General features: G+C 34.1%; 1 protein-coding gene across 2 annotated transcripts in view; it reads right to left on the bottom strand.

The window, feature by feature from the left end:
- LOC131432350 (uncharacterized) overlaps window positions 1-23,690 on the bottom strand; it is a 370,503-nt gene that overhangs the window by 269,135 nt on the left and 77,678 nt on the right. The gene's annotated exons all lie outside the window — the stretch shown is intronic.

Raw genomic sequence — 23,690 nt, 5'->3', positions numbered from 1 at the left:
AATACAAAGTAAAGTAGTAGGCATGAATACCACACGCACTGCTTTATATATTCAAAGGTTTTACAGTTCAGTTTTTTGAGATACGATATTACTGAGATTTACGTTTAAGTACGTCGTAATTTATAATTGATTATCTGTCTCGGAGAACTTTGCCCCTCACAAAATTCATATCTGGGTACAAATTATTTCTAACAATCATGAATTCACCCGAATCCGAACTATATTCAGGCTCCAGAATTATCAAAGAACTTAAGTAAATCGCATTTCACTTCAAATTCATTACATTTATTTATTGAACTCAGCACTTTGTTTAAGGTTATCTAATAGAATTAAAGCACTCTTTTATTTCTTTTTACTCAAATTATTCGAATAACCGATGTATTCGCAGCAGAAGACTAATGTCCAAATCGTAAAACGGTATGCGGACAAGTTCATTGAAATGTTTTTCTCTTGTTTTTATGTTCTTTTAAAATATTGATATCATATGACTTTGTTTCGAAGTCTATATTTTTGTAGGACATGTTCAAGTTGTAGTGTTGCTGTTCAAAGAAAAAAAAATTACAGGGTTGTGTGCAATACACGACCGAACATAATGACATTAAAAATGCAATTTGGACTCTCTCTCATCAACAGATTTAAATTTGAAAAATAGGCAAATAATTATGAAACACTAACGTTTACTAATATATCATCGTCAACTGCATTCACATTTTTTTTTTGTTAAAAAATCCATCAACAAATTACTGAGTTATTAACGTTCAAAATTATGACAGGAAAAGGTTACGCGGCCAAGGTTTGAAACTTTTAATTGACACGCGGCCCTGTGTAGTAAAGAGTAAGGCCTTTTTAATGCCAAAAACTGATTTTGTCAGTTAAATCAACGGTGAGAATTCGACGTCTTTGTGGTCAAAATCGTAACAATGTAATTCATATTTAAAAAAAGGGTAAAATTATTGAAATATGTACTCACAGCCAAGGATGGCATTTATCGTATCAAAGAACGCACTCTAGCAACTTTTCACACGATTCAATCAGTGCCATCAAATAGAGACGAATATCATCGCAGCAACAAAAAACCGGCATGGGTCATTTAACATATAATGGAGACCAGTGCGAGAGCGAATTTCTCTCGATGACCCGTCTGAGCATCACGAGTATAACCTTTGTATAAGTTGTGTCTATGAAAATGTATGTAACTGCTCCACACAAGGGTTTTGAAATATTGTAACCTGATCATCAAGTCGAATCATCGATTCGATTTTCAACGATAATTGCCAACTTTCGATTCTCTCTTGGTTTGTTTTGTATGCAAGAAGTTATTTTTATAGCGTTAAGTTTCTCTACCATACTGCGATTTCGGTTGAAGCGATAAACTTTTTCTCATTATCAATCGAGTTCATTTTATATGAATTAGAAATTTATCTTAAGCACTCAAAATTTACTCTGGGGTAGATGTCAATTTCTCAGGCGAAACGCCATTACATGGAATTTCATCCGAACTCGTATGACACAAGATCAGAGCATACCAATTAAAGCTTCAAATCGTTTTATGGCACTTTTTGTCTTGCTGTCTAGCAACAACCTACCTTTAGCATGCTACGCGTAGGACTGAAACGTTAGCTATAATTTTGCTTCTATTCATAGATTCGCGTGCTTCAAACAGCTTCGTTTTTGCGTTGAATGACCAATCAGAGCGATGCTTTCCCTTTGATATATCGCTTACTCCTTCAAAACCGTCGTCTATGACAGGGAAATCCGATATGCCGGAGATTTTTAGCAGACAAAATAAAACACTGCTCGCTACTAATCAAAATTTCAAACATTTATAACTGAAAATACGTGGCTTGATACATTCAAATCGAATCGTAGAAATATTTTCAATCAAATAATGAAGTAATATTAATAATTGGTACACAATATACTGAGCTGTGAGTGTTTAAAACCTGACCACATTTCAACGTGTTTTTTCCTTGAGTTTCTAATTTGCACCCCTATATAGAAAATAAAGATGTGTTCCACATCAAAATCTATCACTCTATGTAAAATACATCGTTGTGTTTGGGAATTATCATTAGGAACCAATTTCACTTTCTTTGTCACCATTGAATTCTACTGTCCACTGTTACGTCGATATACTTTCACTAAGGTTTAATATTTACAATACAGATGCCAAAACTACTTTTTGTTGTCTTCATCAATGTTGGTTCGTATAAACTAATGAATACTGCTAAAGTAGGTCAAATTGCGTATCAGTGTTGTAAGTATTACACCCTGGTGAATTGTGATAAACAGTTTTGAAATTGATTAAGAATTCTACTAACAGGCAAACGCAAGAAATTTATCGATTTAATGTGAGTTTCTATTGCGTTAAGAATTAGTCAGATTTAACGTTTGAAATTATGGTGATAATTTTAATTTACCACTTGTACAGTCAATCCACTCAATCTTATCTCTGAATGTCATCAATGAAGACTTGAATTTGAAGATTCATTTTTCTGGAATTTTGAGAAAACTATGAATTATTGAAGAACCTATCCACGTTAATATTCTTCTAAAATATATTAATTTGTCTACAAAATTCAGTATATTGTTTTCTCTACAGTACTTTTCTTTAACTTGACGTTACCAATTTATATACCGAAAAATAACTTAAGAAACATGTATGCTGTTCATTGATACTCAATTAAGCATGTGATTCAAAATAATGCAGCACATGGATCAAGTAGTCTAAGTAAAATAACCGCATAATACAGCTCGTTGTGCGCTAAACGATTTTGTTAATAATCTAGTATTCGTATTGTGCTCTTCAGTAGGTAAGCATTGCACAACACGATACTTGCCAATCTACAATCTTCGAAGATCTAGCTAGCATTGAGTGGAAAATTTTTAATTTCATGCAAATCATTTTTCTAGATTTTCGTTACTTTTTATGCTACATTATAGAGAAAGTCTAGGTTGATAACGTAACAAAAGAATTATGGAAATCCGTGAAGCCATTCTTGTTTGATGTCACTTTTCTCGTGTACCGTTTTAAATCCGCACACTAAAAATCATTCTAAAAACTGGAGTTTTGATCGGATTATCATCAAATTTTTAGGGAGTTAAAATAATCTATCAAAGCTGGTTTTAGTATTCATTTTATTTATTTCGCCTCTATACCTATATACGAATGTTCGAATTCTGGCCTTAAACTCATTCATAAGGTTCTGGACGACCTCAAAATCGACAGTTTTGTATCTTATTGATTCACACTATCTTCAATTCTTCTACATTTTTCACTACGTTAGGTTGTTTAAGAAAGAGCTCTTTCATAATGGCCCAGTATTTTCCTATTGGGCGCATTCCTGGAGTGTTTAGAGGATTTAAATCTTTCGATGATGATGGTCCCACCTCATACCCTTCAAAGGTGTGAGCAGAACGAGTTATCTAAATGATAATTAATATTTTTGCACATATCTTAACCAGTAAACAAAAGAAAACGATCTGAATAATCTAGCAGGTATAGATTCTTCTTCAAAAGAACGACTGACCACAAAATAACATTCAAATATCTCGGATTTACTATCCAGGGTTAATCAAGAAAATTTCCAGCCCGGGAAGATCCTTGATCACATCAGGAATCGAACCCGATATCTTTACCAGTATCAGACAGTAATTCACCTGGCCCTTCCCGCCGGACCAGTTCATCGCTACACACATCAGCTACGATGGAGTAACGAGACTGCGGATGAGCAGAGCCAAGCCCAATTCCATCAACAACTGTCGATCCCAATTAGTTTCCCGAATCTATTCCTTAAATTATTATCCAACCTTGCGATCAAGGTCAAGAGCAAACTTAACACACTGAATGCTAAGGCTCTTCGGCCAGTCCTGTTCGCTTTCCAAATAGTCACTAACCTGCTTCGCGCGCGAGGCTCAAACGTTTGTAGACTGCTCATTATTTTTAACTCTCAAACAAACTAAAAATCCATCATCATCATACCGAACATAGTAACTTAATACGTCTCACAATAATATATATATATATATATATATATATATATATATATATATATATATATATATATATATATATATATATATATATATATATATATATATATATATATATATATATATATATATATATATATATATATATATATATATATATATATATATATATATATATATATATATTTATATAAATATATATATATGTATATATATATATATATATATATATATATATATATATATATATATATATATATATATATATATATATATATATATATATATATATATGTATATAAACAAAAAAAAAAAACAATCTTCGTAATACGTAAAAAAATAAAAAATCTTAAAAAATTGAACTAACTAACTAAATATTTGCTTACAAAGCGGACTTTATGTGTGAAATACATAACTTTTTGAACTCCACCAATGTCGCCGCGCGCTTGATCTCTCTTGGCATCGAATTGAAAAAACTTACTCCCTTGTACAATAATGAGTTGGCTAACAAAAAGCTTGGTGTTCTAGCATCAGACGCGTTTCTAGTATTGTACCTATGCAAATCAGTTCCTCTTTCAATTCGATCACACAAATATCGAGGCAGCATGCCGTTTAATATCTTGAAAATAAATACCATGGTTAAGTAGTAAATTCTCTGTTTCACTGAAAGCCATTGTAATGCGTTCAGTAGAAAACTGTGCAACAGCTTCATTGAAATCTTTAGCCGTAATGAACAGAACAGTATCATCAGCAAACAAATTTATATCACAGAAACGTAAGACTCGCTTCATATCATTAATATACATGATAAATAGAATAGGACCTAACACACTTCCCTGAGGCACACCAAGTGAATTGCCGAGGGAACTAGACATTACATCGTTAAAAACAGTCTTTTGAGATCTACCACATAAATAGTTTTCAAACCATTCATGTGCCATTTCCCCGATGCCAAAACGCCGTAATATCTGCAATAATAAAGGTCTTGAAATTGTTTCAAAGGCTCTCTTCAGATCCAAGTACACAGCAAAAATACTCTCTTTGGCTTCGATTTTCTCCTTCCATTTTGCCAATACTAGGTTCAAAGCGGTTTCACAAGAGTGACCCTTACGATATCCCGATTGTTCCGGTATTAGCAAACTGTTAGAGTTCAAATAGTTAATCAGCTGATCTTTAACAAGTTCCAACATTTTTTCCAGCGTGTGCAACATGTTAATGGGACGGTACTCCTCGGCTTTATCCGTTCCAGTAACCTTGGGGATAGGAACCACCAGAGATTCTTTCCACACTTTTGGCACGTGCCCCGTGTACAACGATTCATTTACCAAATCCAGTAGATCGTGTCCGATAACATGAAAGCAATCCTGTATCACTTTTGAGTTTACATTGTCAATACCCGTCGATTTTCCCAAATTAAAACAAATATTTTTCAATTGTTCAAAAGTGATTGGTTGAAATTCATCAAGTCTACAATAGTTATTCATCGGCTGTGTTATTTCAACAGGTTCACCTACCAATTCGATACTTTGATTTATCCGCTGAACACTATTTATGAAAATAACTGTTGAACTTTTCAGATATAATTTGTTCTGTGTGTTCTTCTATACCGTCAAAAGTTATGCTTTTCGATGCACTATGTGTAGGCTTGATAAGCTGTTTGAGAATTTTCAATAACTCTCTACTGTTTTGTTGATTTTGATCGATTCTCCTCTGTATGTATTCATATCTAGTCTTCTTCAGGGCCCGTGAATAAATATTTCGTGCTTCAGTTAGTACACTTTTTCAGTATGTCAGTAAGAATAGATGCCCTGTGATCCAAATTTCCAGTCAACTGTGTACAACCCAAGCTTCTTGATACAAGTCGAGATATGGTTTGCTTTGAATAGTTTTTCCAACTCTTGATTTTCACCGTATCTTCCTCATTTCTAGAGCTACTCGTTACGGAAATTGCAATTGTTTCATGATCTGAAATCTTGCAATCGGATTCCGCATTTGAATAAACACCGTCGAAATTGGAATACACGTGATCTATCAATGTTTTACTGTATCTCGAAATTTTTGTAAATTCATTCACAGTTTGCTTCAAATTGAAGAATTCTGCTAACTGTTTCAATTGATTCGAACCTTGATCGCTGAGCCAATCAATATTAAAATCTCCAGTAATAATATTTAGTTTACCAAAATCGACGAAATTCTCCCACCAGTTTTCTAGAATTTCCAGAAACTGGCGGTCGCTTGAACTTGGAGAGTGGTAAACGACTCTATAATTTCCCATCTGCATGCGAGACGAAATCAACATTATTTTTTCGAGATCTATCGTGCTCCTCGCGAATGACTACAAATAATGAATCGTTTTGCGGCAGGGGTGATATAATCTATAATCTTCCACACATAACGATAAAAAAAAGCAGACATAACAAAACATGCACTCTTTTTGATAGTTGTTAGAAAATTTTGATATTTCAACTACTAACTACGATTTTTTGGCATTAAAAATGCCTTACTGTTCACTATACGGGGCCGGGGGTCAGTTAAAAGTTTCAAAAATAGCCGCGTAACCTTTTTTCGTTATAATTTTGAACGCTAATAACTCAGTCATTTGTTGATGGATTAATAAAGATTAACAACCAATTGATTCGTAAACTTTTAACTTAAACATGTATGGCAAGGTCGTTTCAGTATTTCAATAGCATACTATTAAAAAAATGGTTAGAATTGACCTATGTTTTCATCCACCAATCCCAGCTGACCAAATTGACGTCATTTTCTTGTTCGGCATAGGAGGCTTTGAAACAAGTAGCTCGTCCAGTGAGGTGATGACTAGATTGTATACGCGTTCGCTCGTTGGATTGCCGCTTTTGCTAACTCTTCACTGTACGAGGCTAAGTGTCAGTTTAAAAAAATGCAAAAATAACCGTGTAACCTTTTTCTATCATAATTTTGAACGTTTAGACCTCATTCATTTGTAGATGAATTTATATAATTCCTACCAATCTATCGATCGATTCGAAAACATTTAACTTAAACTTATGCGGTAACGTGATTTAAGTATTTCAATTGCATACCATTGAAAGATTGGATTGAATTGACCTATGTTTTCACGAGCCAATGACAGTCGCAGTGAATGATGTCAAACTCTCGTCCGATTTGCGCAGTATGAACTATAGCACAAAAGGGAATCTATAAATATATGCCCGAATACATTTTTGCTTTATTTACCCATGGCTTATCTTGATTCTCTGGTAACTACCAGGCCAACTTAGAATTATCGGCGGTAGATTTTTCGAACCTAATTTGAAGCACTTGAACCTTATTTGAAGTGCTTGTATCTCTGGGATTTATTGATAAATTTTCCTCATTTAAGAGGATTCGAAAAAGTATAAAAATGTTTTAATTTGTCAACGGGTAGTTTGCATACTGAAATCTCCATTTACATACGAACAACACGGTGGCGCGCAAATAAATTCAGTTTAAGGTTGTGTTATGATGATAATCATAGATAATTATTTTTCATTAAATGTGGCTAAATACAAAGAACTATCTCTCAGCATAATCCCTCAGGTCCTATTATTAAACCAAACAATAATCGTGTAACCTAATTGAATATGTTTACGTTTCGTCTTTGACTCATCAGTGCATAGCAGTTCAAATTGAACTGCTTTATGCAAAACTCGGCAGTTCAATTTGAACCGCTAAGCAGACGTAAAGTTTCTGCTACTTACAGAACACTTGTTTTCTTTGCATCGAAATGCAATGTCTATACTGACGTGCTGAACGAAAACGTGTTTTCGACTCTTTCTGGCCGATGCAGGTTTGGCACGTCAGTATAGACATTGCATTTTGATGCAAAGAAAACAAGTGTTCTGTAAGTAGCAGAAACTTTACGTCTGCTTAGCGGTTCAAATTGAACTGCCGAGTTTTGCATGAAGCAGTTCAATTTGAACTGCTATGCACTGATGAGTCAAAGACGAAACGTAAACATATCAAAATCGGTTATGTGCCCTAGCACAAAATTTAGCTAACCCCTGAATGACTAATTGAATAGTTAGAAATTTATTTAGTCGTATAAAGCATAATATTTTGGTCTAATCTTGCTTTCAAGAATCTTATAGAAGGGATCCAGACTAAGTGTAGCAAAAATAATGCAATGCAACTCGTTATGCAGTATCGATTTGAACAAGCTGTTGTTTCACCAGGAATAAACCGCTTCAAAAGATTCAGAACTTAGTACAAATAAGTTGCACCGACTCACATATATAGAGTCTAAGTTGCAATAAAATACAGTATTAGAGATAAACTCAAGACAAGCTGATCTGCGTTCAGTTAAATTATCATATACATCAAAACAACAAGTGTCTTATCACCACATGCGTTGTAACGATGATAATGTTCATTCATGTATTAATAAAATCAAGTTACAATATAAACAAAATTAAGGAATTTGGTTGCGTATGCATTGGTTCCCCAATATGCAAAAGTAAAAATCAATTAAAGTAACAAAATGTGTTCTGCGGACTGTGTCACATATTTTCTTCCTTGTATTGCTGCCATTCTATTTTCAGACACTTTCCGAAGATTATCGACATTTTTTAACGAAGGACCATTAAAATTACACTATTACTGAGTTGTTCGAATTTTCACATGCATATTTTTCGATCAAAAAATTTAAAATCTTCTCCAATCGCTGTTTATAAAATGATTAATTAAAGACGTTCTCTGTCTTGCAAATTATTATGATATTAAATCGTTTCATTTGTCCAGATTTATATGTTGAGGTTGTTCGTATCCAAAATTGATCTTTTAAGTAACTTTGAAATCATCATAATTGACTTTCATTTAAAGAAAATTTTCCAAAAATTTTCAAATGTAAAAATTTGTTGAAGGCATAAAATAGAGTAGAATCAATGGTTCTGAAAGAATCTAATTGTCATTTTGATCATTCGTCAAAAATGTAAACACTAAAAGTAGAGCAAGTTTGTAATTTGTTACTTTTAGTGCATCCCCCATCATCTTTTTTTTTGTATTTATTATGAGTACCTTAGAATTATTTCATTTTCAATGTGATCGTGTCGTGTCTTGCATACAACGGTCGTGTCTTGCATACAACCCTCTAATATTATATAAACTTGTTACGTCTTGATGATCGGGAATAAGTGGCTATTAATAACGAATGTTTTGCTGTTATACGATAGAAGCTTCAGGTCGATAAATCTGATTTTCATGAATATTTATACTCATCGCAAAAACTTTATTTTCTGCCTTTGAATCCCCGGAGAGTAACTCAACTAATGAACCCATTACTAAGTATCATCAGATATCAGATACAATTCCTGGAATCAAAAATTCCATCTTGTTTGCGCCAAAGTTCATATTTCATTTCTGCCCCCAACTCGATTTGAGCCCACAAATCACGTCATATCAGTGTTGTTTTCATTACTGCAACTTGATCTTTCTGACTTTTCGTTTATCGAGCCCGACGTGAAATAAGTGCTTGGCGGTTGGCGGAGAAAATGTGCCTTTAAGGTTCCGAAGCAGTGTCTGCCATCATTCGATCTGTTACCATATTTTTATCGAATCGGTAAGAGCCTGCCGGTTTGGATTGGAAAAGTTGGCTTTGCAGCGTAGGTGAAAAGCAGCCTTAGCATGGAATCCACCCAAATCAGTTTAGTTGACAGCTAATACTGAAGCTGAACGATTTATTACAGCCGCTTCGGATGGGCGTGTTATGCTGCGTGCGTGAACGGTACAGGATTTTGGTGCCGTTGGACAACCGTTAGGATGCTGTATTCTGTTTTCGTATACCAACATTCCTAAGGAATTGGTAACAGCTTGTAATTGATGAATGGCTTTTATCTAGTTTTTATGTTGGAGTAATCAATTCAGCATCGAATTATAGTCTGCCTTCTTGAAAATTTGTTGATTAAGCCTTTCTCCTTCAAATTTGTACTCTGAATACTGAACATATAAATCCAACATTATTATTTCTTACAGATAATTTCCAAATCTTTGAAACAAACCGTTTTTCTTTATTTCCTTAGGATTATAAACCATGCTGAATGAAAAGAATCTATGGAATATACAGAGTTTATATTTGCATCAGTCACACTATTAGCAAGCTCTGTTCATGTCATTTCAAATTGTGTGTGTGGGTGTAGATTCTGATCAGAACAAGGATTGACTCATTCCAACACAAGAATATTATAGAAAAATTAAATGAACCAAGTCGTCGTGAAGTCACCATTGCCGCCTTCACGTTGCAGTGATTTTAAGTATAGTGTGGTTAGTCGGTAATGTTATTTATGCCATTATACCTCTGAAACCGTATAACTCCGCCATTTGATCCTCCAACTCGATCAATGACCCTATAGTAGCTTTCGAACAACTTTAAATTTGTTAGAAACGGTTCAGCCATCTCACGGAAAATTGATAAGAAAGAAGCGTCTTGTCAGTTATCTCTTTTATACTCATTGATTTGAGTCCAGTTTTGAAGCATTTTTCAGTGTATAACTGTTTGAAATTTTCAACAGTCTTAATCCTGTAATTCCGGAACCAGAAGTCGCATTCAGATGAAATTCAACAGTTTTGTATAGAACCATAAGACCATTCATTTGAACCTAAGTTTGCAAAAATCGGCCATCTGACCATTGGAAAATGGAAATTTTACACTAATCACTCTGTAATTCCGGAACTGGAAGTCGTATCCGGATAAAATTCAAGATTTTCCTAAAGGATCTTAACACCTTCCATTTGAATTTAATGTTGTGGAAATCGGTTACACTAACTCATTTTTTAAATTCCGGAACCGGAAGTAGGATCCAAACAATATTTGGGAATTTTGTATGGGACCACAAGCGCTTTCTTTTGAATCTAAGCTGGTGAAATCGGTTCAGAAATGAAGCGACTTTCTTCAGCTTACACCATTAGAAATGGTATCCAAGTTATGGAAAATCTATTGGGCAATCTAAAATAATTACACTCTTCAAAAAATTAAAGAATGATCCGAAATAACAAATAATCGCCCTTATTCTGAATAACGACGTATTGATTTTTCGATCGAATGTGGTTCGATCGAATCATAGCTGCCTTTGATTTTGCTAGCGTTATGGTGAATACAAATGAAATACGAGGGATAAAACGATACGACGTTATTCAGAATAAGGGCGAATGTGTCATATAGAAGACAAATGCAAATATTCGTCCAAGTACAAACAAACCGATCATAGTTCTGCAATTTTATTATGTGTTAATTTCTGGAACTACTAAAAAGTTATAGATTAATAAAAAATTTCATTCATAAACGCCATATAAAGTAGTATCGATAAAAATTTCGGAGATTTCCGAAGATTTGACAAATAATTACATAACATGGGTGTCTAATTATGGAACGAGAACTCTAATTTATTATTTCCACGTAACATAAATATTAAAAAAAAAACCATCACCCATCATCAAATCTTTAGTGTGAATGTAGTGTAACAGTTTCAATAAACATCTCATATGCAAATATACAATATATTATCCTTCGAGTTTTCGTTTTTTTGGAGTAGTTTTTTTTACTGTATTCCTCTCAGAACCCTTTGCACTATTTCGACAAAATTCGTCGAATCTTATCAGATTCTACTCTTTGTTCAAGCATGTCGAGACTTGTTCCGGCCGCAGCCTACTTTGCTCATAAGATGGCAGCGCGTCGCTATCGAATGTTTAAAAACTGGCTTCATAGGCTAACTACATATCTCGAAATAGCGATTAAAGCAACATCTTGTAAAGGCTGGAGACGTCAGCGCGGTGCGCTGCAATATCCTTATCCATAGTTTTACAAGCTAAACTTAACTTTTTATAGTTGCTATTATTTTAATTGTAAGCTGTAAAAAGAACCTGAAAATGAGCACAGTTATTTAAAAGGCGGGTGAGTAATGTCAGAGACATAACTGGATATCGTGAATACGAAAACAACTGACATGTTCCTTAACACTTCTGAATATCAATTCGTTCATCAACTGTATGAATTATGCAAGCATTCCCCTTTTTCACATTTTCACAAAAACAAAGAAGGCTTCACTCGATCTCGATTACTGTGAATTTCACACAGCGAAAAGTGCACAAATCCAATCAAACTGTTCTAGATTTGCACTAAACTGAGGATATTTACCTTTGATTTGCGAGCAAGAAATCCTAATAGTTCTTTAGAAAACTTTTAGAGCCATTAGAACGGCTGATTTTGTGTGATGCTTTCCACCGTTGTCCTCTTTCCGTTGTTTTTTCAACAATGTGAACGACTAGCAGCTGTGACGTAATCGCTCTTGTCGGAAGCGAAACTAGCTTTGCAAACGACACACAATACATCTGCTCGCAGTGGCGATAGAATCCAAACTGATAAAATTTTTGTTAAGAGGTTTCTTTTTACGTGATTTCGTTTGCAGCTTCTTCACTAATAAGCGGTCATAACGGCTATAAAAATAGCCGCATACAGAATTTTAATGTCGATTATTTCATTTCGGATTTGCATTTCATTGAAAGAAACAGCCCGGATGCTGTACGGGATTTATTCCTGCCTTTCAGAAGGTCCAAATTGTGGAACTTACTACGATATTCAACACTTTTCGGAACATTTTTCTCGAACGATTTGTTGTACAGCAGCAGATATTTTGTTCTCTTCCCCAGAACGCGTTCTGATTGGCTGGTGTTGACATGGGTCAAATGAGACAGGTTTTTCAATGTACTATTGAAATACTTCAATGCATTTTCTATACACGCTTAAGTTGAAAAATTTCGATTCTATTGGGAGTTAGATTACATAAATCCTTCTACAGATCACTGAGCTATGAGCTTTCAAAATACGAGAAAGGCAAACGTGCCTTATGAATTATCCTCGTTGATACTCGTTTATACCGAACATTTCAGAAAAGTTTAATTTTGAATTATTTTAGATTATGTCACACAACTGAATATTTTATCATAAAATTGTGATCATATTTCCGATGGCATGTAGCAAAAATTATGTTGATTCGTTAGATACAACAAGAGATATTCACGATCAAAAACTTATCACTCTCTCAGAGGGTAAATTTTGAAAAGGCACCCCATAGTACAGTAAGTCGTATTCACGACAAAAATCAGTTTTATAACAGTTTGAGAAAACTTGGCAATCTTGCGATATTAAATGGGATGAAAACAAAACGCAATCCACTGAAAAAAATTCATCTCATATTTTTGAGAACTTCTATTGCTTGTCGGGTAATTTTAGAAGTTTTTAATCCATAATCAAACAAGTGACAAGTGAACATTACTTTTTATGAAATCATGCAACATCCATTAGTGATGTAATTATGTGAAATAGTGATCATGTATTTAGACGAACCAATTAGTAAATATTCAGAAACTTGATGAACTGTAAAACTTGAGACGAAAATGTTTCCTAAATTGAGTTTATTTTAAAGGTAAAACACGATCACTGAAGGATTTAAAAACATTTTTTTCAATGGGAAAGGATGACAATAGCTTAAATAAACATTTTGAAACCTTTCACAGCTTGGTTCAGGTACGTTAAAAGATATTCGTGTTCAACGTTATGAGATAAGTGATGAGATGGAAATAATAGCTCGAATGAAATAGGGGCCCTTACCCTACTTTCTGTTTCACTGACCATCGTTGGAACTAGATCTGATTTACTGATAGCTTGTTTCTAGTTTAGCTAATTATTTTTTTTCAGAAGCAGTTGAGGTTCATGAAATGTCACCAGCTTTGAAGCTGTCTTGTGGTTCCGCTACTCGTCGATAGGGTTTGTTTTTGGTTGTGTAGGCATTTTATATAGAACTAGCTGACCCGTCGAACTTCGTCTCGCCTAAAATTATTTTTTGTGATTTATATTTTCGGACGGCAGAGTGGTCAAACGTCTAATGTCGTTGACGTTTCTCTCCATTATGTGGCTGACTACTTAGTCTACAATGAACGGTTGTAAGGATTCAGAGACGACGTATTATTTTCCACATAAATTGTCATCTTCGAATGCATTAAACATAGATAGCAGAATTCTTTCCAACACATGGTGTCGACATATTAGAATAAGAATGGCAAATCCTTGGAGATTATCGGAAGAATTTTTTTGAGATTGTTTGTCCAAAAAATGCTCCTTCGCTAATCTGATCATTCTACATAATCATGTTTGATGAATGTTCATAGCATTGTCATTACAGGATCAATCTTTGAATCCTGAATTTAGCGATAAATTCTACATTCAATAGTTGAAACGAAAATTTTATCCATGTAGTGTCCTTTAAGTTGTACATGAACACTGAAGCATTCAAATAATCACAGTCATATTATTAGTTGAGTCAAGACATCGTTTTTCTGAGTACTCCGTCTAAAATTAGGGAATAAGTTAACATCTGATAATCAATATCATACAAAATTGAAGGAAAAATGTGCAATACTTCTGTTATAGCGAAACGAATATGTGAAATAAATATACCAGTTGTCGTCCTTTTTTTTATTAGCTAATATGTATTTGTTCAAGTAACCCAAAGTTCGGAAAGAGGGAATGATTTTGTCTTAAGCTACTTTCAAAGTAAATGAATAGTATCCTAAGCCACCCGTTTTCAAGTCAGAATCCACCGTTCAAAATTAACCAAACGCAACTGAACGAACTATAGCTCGGTGCAGCTGAAAAAATAGCTCAAAACTTGTTCTGTACTTTCAAGTTGTCAGAAACTTCTCGTCTACTTTGAAGCAACAAAAAAGTGATTATTTTCATATAATGTGAAACTTTTGATTGCTTGGGGAAACTCCGCTATAATTTTAATTTTATCTTTATCTTACCAATTTGAAAATACTTCACAAAAATAAGCAACTTAAAATCAAATATTTATGCTAATCATCATCTACCGATTGGCATTTAATTGCCATTTGTTATGTGCGCCTATCTACATAATTTGTAAGATAAATGCTAGGAACATCTCTTTGTTTGTCCTCATTGTTTCAACAGCGGAATCGTATCATTGATTTTTTTTTTTCATTTTTTTAACTCACGCCCACGATGACCAATATTATTCATCTAACTGATTACATGGCACACATTGCATCTAATAAACGAAATCAGAACTTTTGCTCCTGCTTACAGTATGGCTTGAATAGTATATGGACATAGCTAGAACAGTAATATGCATTCCACCAAGTCATTTTGCAAACAATTATTTTGATACCCAATTAAACACGTGGCTCGAAATAACTAATTATATACATCAAGTATACCTGTGAATTCTCCACACGAAACATCTCGTTGCGCGCCAAATGATTCTTTCAACGATCTAGTATTCCTTTCCTCGACGCCCAAACGCTTATGCAACTCGTTATGCGCCAAACACCTATCGATGATCTAGCAATCATTGGCGACTTTTTCAGTGGAAAATTCCATTGTCCATACAAAATAACTTTAAAAACTCCCACTTTTCCGGTAAGTTTTCCTATTTTTTTTTTTTGATGTACGAACCCGGTGGGGGTAAAAACTGATCAAACAAAAAAAAGCATCTCAATCCGTCCATCCGTTCTTACGTGATGCGATTACAACGAATGATCTCTGCATTTTTATATATATAGATAGATTACAAAGCGTTTCACTTTTTTTTCATAGAAAGATAATGGAATTGCTGGAAAATTCAACTTTTGATTGGAGCTACGGAAACCCCAAGTATTATATACCATTCGGCTCAGCTCGACGGGATCGGAAAATGTCTGTATGTGCGTGCAGCTTTCAAAGATTTCAATTTTCTCGAAGATGGCTACACCAATATTAACAAGCTTAGGCTTGTTTGAAAGATTATATTAGGTCATTGATCAAGTTCGAAGACCTAGTGGTGGTCACTCACGGCTCTGGAGGTAAAATGGTATAAATGACGTAAACGACAAAACTCATTACCACTCAATATTAGATTGTATTAGATATGGATGTACCAATTACTTCTGAAAGTGACCAAGTTCAAATATATACACGTAATGAGCGAAATTAGCTCTGCGTCTGGTTTTGAATAAGTTGATTTTATCAATCAAATTTTCCAAATTCATTATTAAATTAGTTGAAATTTAGAATTTACTTTGCTGAAAAAACTCTTGTTTTTACAGAATATGTTTAGTTGTCGAATATCCTGGACACAAACCAGCAAAGTTTCAATCCAAAACAAAATTCTCATTGGCATCTAATTCCGTGATTAAAATCAGGAATTTTGACTCTAGCTATCTGTCATCATCACTGCTGAAAGACAGCACAAAGAAAGCAAAAATGAAATTGGTTTTATTGACAAGTTTCTTAGTCAAACACTCATGAGAAATGTCAAAGCAAAACAATCCATTCAAAAGCTAAGATGGATAGTCTTGTTGAAAATGCTTGCAAATTGTTTTGATGTTTTTCGCATGTGTTACGATATATCCTCATTAAAATTTCTAAACCAATATGTAAAAATGCCGTAAGCTCTTAATGGAAAGTGCATTTATTAAAAATGTGTACTCCCGTGATGCGATTGTGCGTAATAATCTATATATATATATATATATATATATATATATATATATATATATATATATATATATATATATATATATATATATATATATATATATATATATATATATATATATATATATATATATATATATATATATATATATATATATATATATATATATATATATATATATATATATATATATATATATATATATATATATATACAGGGTGATTTTTTAAGAGCTTGAGAACTTTTTTAAACAATAAAATGCATAAAATTTGCAAAATCTCATCGGTTCTTTATTTTAAACGTTAGAGATTGGTACATGACATTTACTTTTGGCATTAAAAATGCCTTACTCTTCACTATATGAGGCCGGGTGTCAATTAAAAGTTTCAAAAATTGTCGCGTAACCTTTTTGTGTCATAATTTTGAACGTTAATAACTCGGTCATTTGTTGATGGATTGTTATAATTTAACAACCAATCGATTCGGAAACCTTTAACTTAAACATGTATGACGACGTCGTTTCAGTATTTCAATAGTATACTATTGAAAAAATGGTTGGAATCGACCTATGTTTTCATCCACCAATCCCTGTTGTACAAAATGACGTCAACTTCTTGTTCGTCATAGGAGGCTTTGCGTCATGCATAAAAAACACCGTATCATTATGCGTAGTATGAAGCGAAATCTATAAATATATGCTGCAAAATATTTCTTTGCCTAGTTGATGTTTGACTGCGAATGAAACAAGTAGCTCGTCCAGTGAGCTGATGACTGGATTGTATATGCGTTCGCTCGCTGGATTGTCGCTTTTGAATTATGTGTTGGTGAAATTAGCTGCTGTCTGCGCAACACCGTGTTCGCTTGAGTATCTTATATATCATCTAGCTATTGAAGAACCGAATCAGCGTGGTTACCGATTCTTTTGAAATATCCCATGTATTTAGCAAATTTTTGGTTGATTTTGCCATTAAAAATGCCTTACACTTCGCTTCCCGAGGCTGGGTGTCAATTTAAAACATGCAAAACTATTCGCGTAACATTTTTCTGTCATAATTTTGAACGCTTAGAACTCAGTCATTTGTTGATGGATTTATATAATTGAACAAACAATCGATTCGGAAACATTTAACTTAAACTTATGAGACAACGTCATTTGAATATTTCAATTGCATACCATTGAAAAATTGGTTTGAATTGAGTATTTTATTTTAGTTCTCTGGTAACTATCAGGCCAATTTAGAATTATCGGCGATAGATTTTTCGGATCTAATTTGCAGCAGATTTTCCTAATATAAATGATTCCAAAGCTTCAATATTGTAAGCTTAAAAATGTTTTAATTTGTCAACGGATCGGTTTGCATACTTAAATCTCCATTCCCATACGAACAAAACGTGACAATGTGACTGAACAAGTTGTTGTCCCACCAGGAATTAAACGCTTCAAAAGATTCAAAATTAAATTCTGAAACTTATCTAAAAGCGATCTCCTCGGTTTAGTAGTTCAAATTAGTTCCTCAGGCTCACATACACAGTACAATTAGATACAATATCATATAGTTTCAAAGATAAACTAAAGGTTAGCTTACCTGCGATTTTACATGTATCATTTGAATAGGAACCCTCGTAGAATTTGGTTAGCCGCCAGTTTCAGTTCAATTATTATTTGCTTCCAAACAATAAGCGTCTGATGGCTACACGCGTTGTAACAATGACAATGTTCATTCATGTGTTAATAACATCAAGTTACAATATGAACAAAATTTCGGAATTTTGTTGCGTATCCATTCCGTATATTCCTAATATGCCAAAGCGAAAATCAATGTAAGTAACTAAATATTTTATGCGGACTGTTTCACATGTTTTCTTCCTCGTATTGTTGCCATATTATTTACCGACACTTTCCGAAGATTATCGACGATTTTGAAGGATTAATAAAATTACACCATTACTGAGATTACTGGTACAACATTCTCTTAGATCGATTAACTGTTTAAAAAATTAATAAGTCCACCCAGTGAACGACCATTATTAGGTTAAAACTGAGGGTAAATAAACGATATAAATCAAATCAAATTAATAAGTTTGCACGTTTCTCGAAAATTATCATCATAAAATAAAATAGTTTCATTTGTTCAAGTTTAAATCTTTAGGTTGTTTGTATCAAAAATTGAGCTTTCAAGTAACTTTGAAGTGTAGTGAATTTTAGTGTATCATCATCATTATCATCTTTAGTTTTGTATTTATTATGAAGACCGTAGAAACGTTTCATTTTTAATGTTATTGTGCTCGGTCGTGTCTTGAATACAACCCTCTAATTTTTGAAGATAATTTCATTTAAATGTTGACCGCGGCTGCGTCTTAGGTGGTCCATTCGGAAAGTCCAATTTTGGGCAACTTTTTCGAGCATTTCGGCCGGAATAGCCCGAATTTCTTCGGAAATGTTGTCTTCCAAAGCTGGAATAGTTACTGGCTTATTTCTGTAGACTTTAGACTTGACGTAGCCCCACAAAAAATAGTCTAAAGGCGTCAAATCGCATGATCTTGGTGGCCAACTTACCGGTCCATTTCTTGAGATGAATTGTTCTCCGAAGTTTTCCCTCAAAATGGCCATAGAATCGCGAGCTGTGTGGCATGTAGCGCCATCTTGTTGAAACCACATGTCAACCAAGTTCAGTTCTTCCATTTTTGGCAACAAAAAGTTTGTTAGCATCGAACGATAGCGATCGCCATTCACTGTAACGTTGCGTCCAACAGCATCTTTGAAAAAATACGGTCCAATGATTCCACCAGCGTACAAACCACACCAAACAGTGCATTTTTCGGGATGCATGGGCAGTTCTTGAACGGCTTCTGGTTGCTCTTCACTCCAAATGCGGCAATTTTGCTTATTTACGTAGCCATTCAACCAGAAATGAGCCTCATCGCTGAACAAAATTTGTCGATAAAAAAGCGGATTTTCTGCCAACTTTTCTAGGGCCCATTCACTGATTTGCAAGCGTTGCTCGTTAGTAAGTCTATTCATGATGAAATGTCAGAGCATACTGAGCAAATAATAATGCATGAAAATCATAACCTCAAAAAATCTGAGCAAATACTAATGCATGAAAATCCTAACCTCAAAAAAATCACCTTTTATATATATATATATATATATATATATATATATATATATATATATATATATATATATATATATATATATATATATATATATATATATATATATATATATATATATATATATATATATATATATATATATATATATAAATGCAGAGATCATTCTTTGTAATCGCATCACGTAAGAACGGATGGACGGATTGAGATGCTTTTTTTTGTTTGATCAGTTTGTACCCCCACCGGGTTCGTACATCAAAAAAAATTAGGAAAACTTACCGGAAAAGTGGGAAAAACCAATAAAATTATTTTGTATGGACAATGGAATTTTCCACTGCAAAAGTCGCCAATGATTGCTAGATCATCGATAGGTGTTTTTCGCATAACCAGTTACATAAGTGCTTGGCCGTCGAAGGAAAGAATACTAGATCGTTGAAAAAATCTTTTGGCGCGCAAAGAGTTGTTTTGTACGAATTTTTCACATGAATACTTGATTCATATGATTCGTCATTCCGAGCCACGTGCTTAAATGGGTATCAACATTATTGCTTACCAAATGATTTAATGATGGAACGCATATGAGTGTTCTAGCTATACCGTAAACAGGATCAAAAGTTTTGATATTGTTTACCAGAAGATGCATTGTGTGCAATATAATCAGTTAGATGATTAATGTTGGCCATCGTAGGCGTGAGTGAAACTAATCACATTATAGGACGATTTTTGTACGAATTAAAGATAGGATTCTGCTGTTTAAATAATGAGATCAAACAAAAAGGTTTGCCTTGCATTTAGCATGCTGAAGTTCGTTCGCGTCGGGTAAATTCTGGTGGATTGAAAACCATTAGTTGTGAGATTTTATGCATTGAATGAACGATAAGCTAAAAACTGGTCAAATCACTCCTCATGTTCACTCCGCTATAACAGAAGAATTGCATATTATTTTCATATAAAACTTTCTGATATAGATTCTTAGTACCGAACTCCACCATTTGTTAATTGTAGGTGGGGCACTAAACAAAATGATGTGGTGTCAACTAATGCGACGACTATTGTTACAACTATTACACGAATGCAGTGTTCATGTAAAAGTTAACGGACACAATATTTGAAAGAATGGTAACTTGATCTTTCGAATGTTCAAGAATTACTCATTTTATCTTTCGTTTTTTTAACAATATCATGAATATGAAAAATATAGAGCCATAGAAGGAAGAGTAAGGATTTGAAGATACAGTGCCGAAAAAATCGACGTAACAAGGTTCATTTAAGTAAGAAGAAGGTTTCTCGCATCTAAACTTTTACCTTCTACCAGAGGAGTCGAATTTAGCGATGCGAATCATCCGTGTCTCTGATATTTCAGAAATTTACTAAATGATTACTGACTGACCAGAAGTCATGAATTAAAATTAAAAAAATGTTTTATCGCTAAATTGTTAATCAAAAATTGTTCCTGTGATTGTCACGCTACGAACATTCATCAAACACGACTAAATAATATTACCAGACTAGCGAGAAGTGACGAACTACAAGTCGCGAGGGCAGCTTTTGTAAATTTGCGGAATCAATTTAAAGTAGTCATCTTAGTTATTTTTGCTTCACTGTTTATCCAATATGACGAAATCATTAGTTTGAGAGATATCTACAATCGCTGTTCGATGCACTGACTCAAAAGATGATATGGCGATCAGTGCATTCGCCTAAATTTGGCGTAACAAAAGCTTTTAACATATTCACAATATTTTTTGATAAATTCATCGGAGCCAATTTTTCAGTAAAATAATGGAGAGATACATTAACAGCATAAGACGTTTGACTATCCGAAAACATAAATTCCAAAAAAAAAATTCGGGCGAGACGAAGTTCGACGGGTCAGCTAGTACGTAATAATACGTGGAACAGTGAAGTGAGCGTCGAATGTTGCACCCCAATTGTATATGTCAAACGAAGTTCGTTGTATCTTCCAACCAATATTGCAATTGGTTGTGGTTTTTTAGTTGAAAGCTATACCAAACTAAAAAGAAAGGTAGATTTGTATTTGTTCAAAACATAGTTTTGGATACAGAAAATAAGATCCTTCACAGTTTGTGTAGAATACTCGTAGTAGGCGGTTACTCTTCTCTGTGGCTTCTTGTAATTTCATGGTATGTTTCGCTCGGACTACGCCGTCCGAAGTAGTAGTTGTATTCGGTTTTTACTTCCCGAGTGCTCAGTTTTCAGTGAACGACTCGATTTCGCTGAGTCGAATGAAGAAAACAGCGATTTAGAAGAAAATTTTTTTGAAAAAAAAATTTATGTTTCGTTTATGTCTTTTTCCGTAAAAACAACACGGGAAATCGCTATCTTATTTATACCTGCCAATATAGAAAAGACAACCGCGACGGCAAAATTCTCTTCGGTTGTAGTGTGCCATCTAGTGGCTAATAGTCATAACAGTGTTAACGTTTTTTCGGTGACAGTGCGCCATATAGCTGCAGATTGCTGAAGCCAATTCAACCATTTATATTGGTTGAAAAAAACATTTTATTTCTCTAATTCAACTAAAAATTAGTTGAATTGAAATGGAATGTGCTTTAGCTAAGAAATGAAAGCACGTTTTATTGGTGAATTCAACTAAAAAAATGCCATTTCAACTAATATTTTATCATAAGGGAATGCGAATTAAAAAATCAACTAAAAAAAATGGGACAACTAAAAAAATCTTACTTTTACTAATTTAAGAAGTAAGATTTTTTTAGTTGTCTCAAAAAATAACTAACTAAAATCAGAAAATCTGTTTTTTCCGCCAAAATGCTGATTTCGGTCTTTTCGTGCACATTACATTTGGTTTGAGGAATATTGTCGAATACGTAACGTAAACCCAGAAGCATGATGTTGTGAACTATTCGAATCAATGTGCATGAATTTGTATTAAAAAATGAGACTGTACTTGTAAGTTATATTATTAAAGGATAGGTTATATTGAACTTAAACTGCTTTTGACAATAAGAATACCTAAAACAGGAAATAGCAAAATAGAGAAATATTTGAATAAATTCAAAAAACCTTTCCACGAATTTCTTTTCGTCATACGTATCTACTGATCAAAGCTAATTCAAAGGTTCTCATAATTATTTGATTAACTTTTCGTTTTGAAACGATTACATTAATTGGGATCAAAAGTGGTATCCACAATTCTTCAGGTTCAAGGCACAAGCACGATGAAATGTTCGAAGCAAGTTCGCCATCTAACCAAGCTCGGATACGTATTTTCAGCGAGAATTATGTCACCATCTTGCAAATATGAGAATTTAATATCTAGATTCCGAGAAAATATCCCAACCAAGGTTGCATAGAATAACAGTCTATCTTCACGATGCAAAACTGCATTTGCTTGTCGCCGATGTCACCGCTTGGTGGCGATTTAGGTATCGCAGTGCCGTCTCGGAAGACGAACATTTCATATACAAAAGGTTACTCTAACACAACATGGATGAGTAGATATGTTAGTTATGTTTTGATCATTCAAAGCGTATAAATATTAATGAGCCACGCTGCATCGCTTGCTGTGGCGGAATTCCTTCATATTCCCAGCGAAATGTGGGTTCATCAGTTAGGATGCATTCATGCCAGTAACTGGACCAGATGTTCTAGAAAGGATACTATCGTTACACTTTCTGCCCGGTTGATTTGGAAAAGAAGGATGACAGACCGGACGGTCGGCCCGGCGCATTTCAGCATGGGACCAGAATCCCATTTGCAAGGGCGATGATTATGGGTGTCATTACGTATGCATTTATTTTTTACGTAACGGAAAAGGTATTCTTCAAGGAAAGCATCTACCTCGGCACTGTGTGGGCGGAAAGGAGCTGTCGGTATGGGAAACTTTCCGTGGAAACTATTGGGCAATCCAAGCTTTCTCGTGTCGACGGCAGCGTCGAGAAAGTAAGAGAAAAGAAACACGGGTGAATGTCGAGCAAATCTCATAACCGGGCACCGAAGGATAAATATCTCAGGTCGTACGGTGGGGCCGTACGTACTTACGAGTGTGCTTCGGGTGTGTATACACAGGATACATTCCCGGAATAAGTTCCT

This window comes from Malaya genurostris, chromosome 2 (genome assembly GCF_030247185.1).
Source record: "Malaya genurostris strain Urasoe2022 chromosome 2, Malgen_1.1, whole genome shotgun sequence".
NCBI lineage: Eukaryota > Metazoa > Arthropoda > Insecta > Diptera > Culicidae > Malaya > Malaya genurostris.
This window is presented reverse-complemented; position numbering and strand designations above follow the sequence as displayed.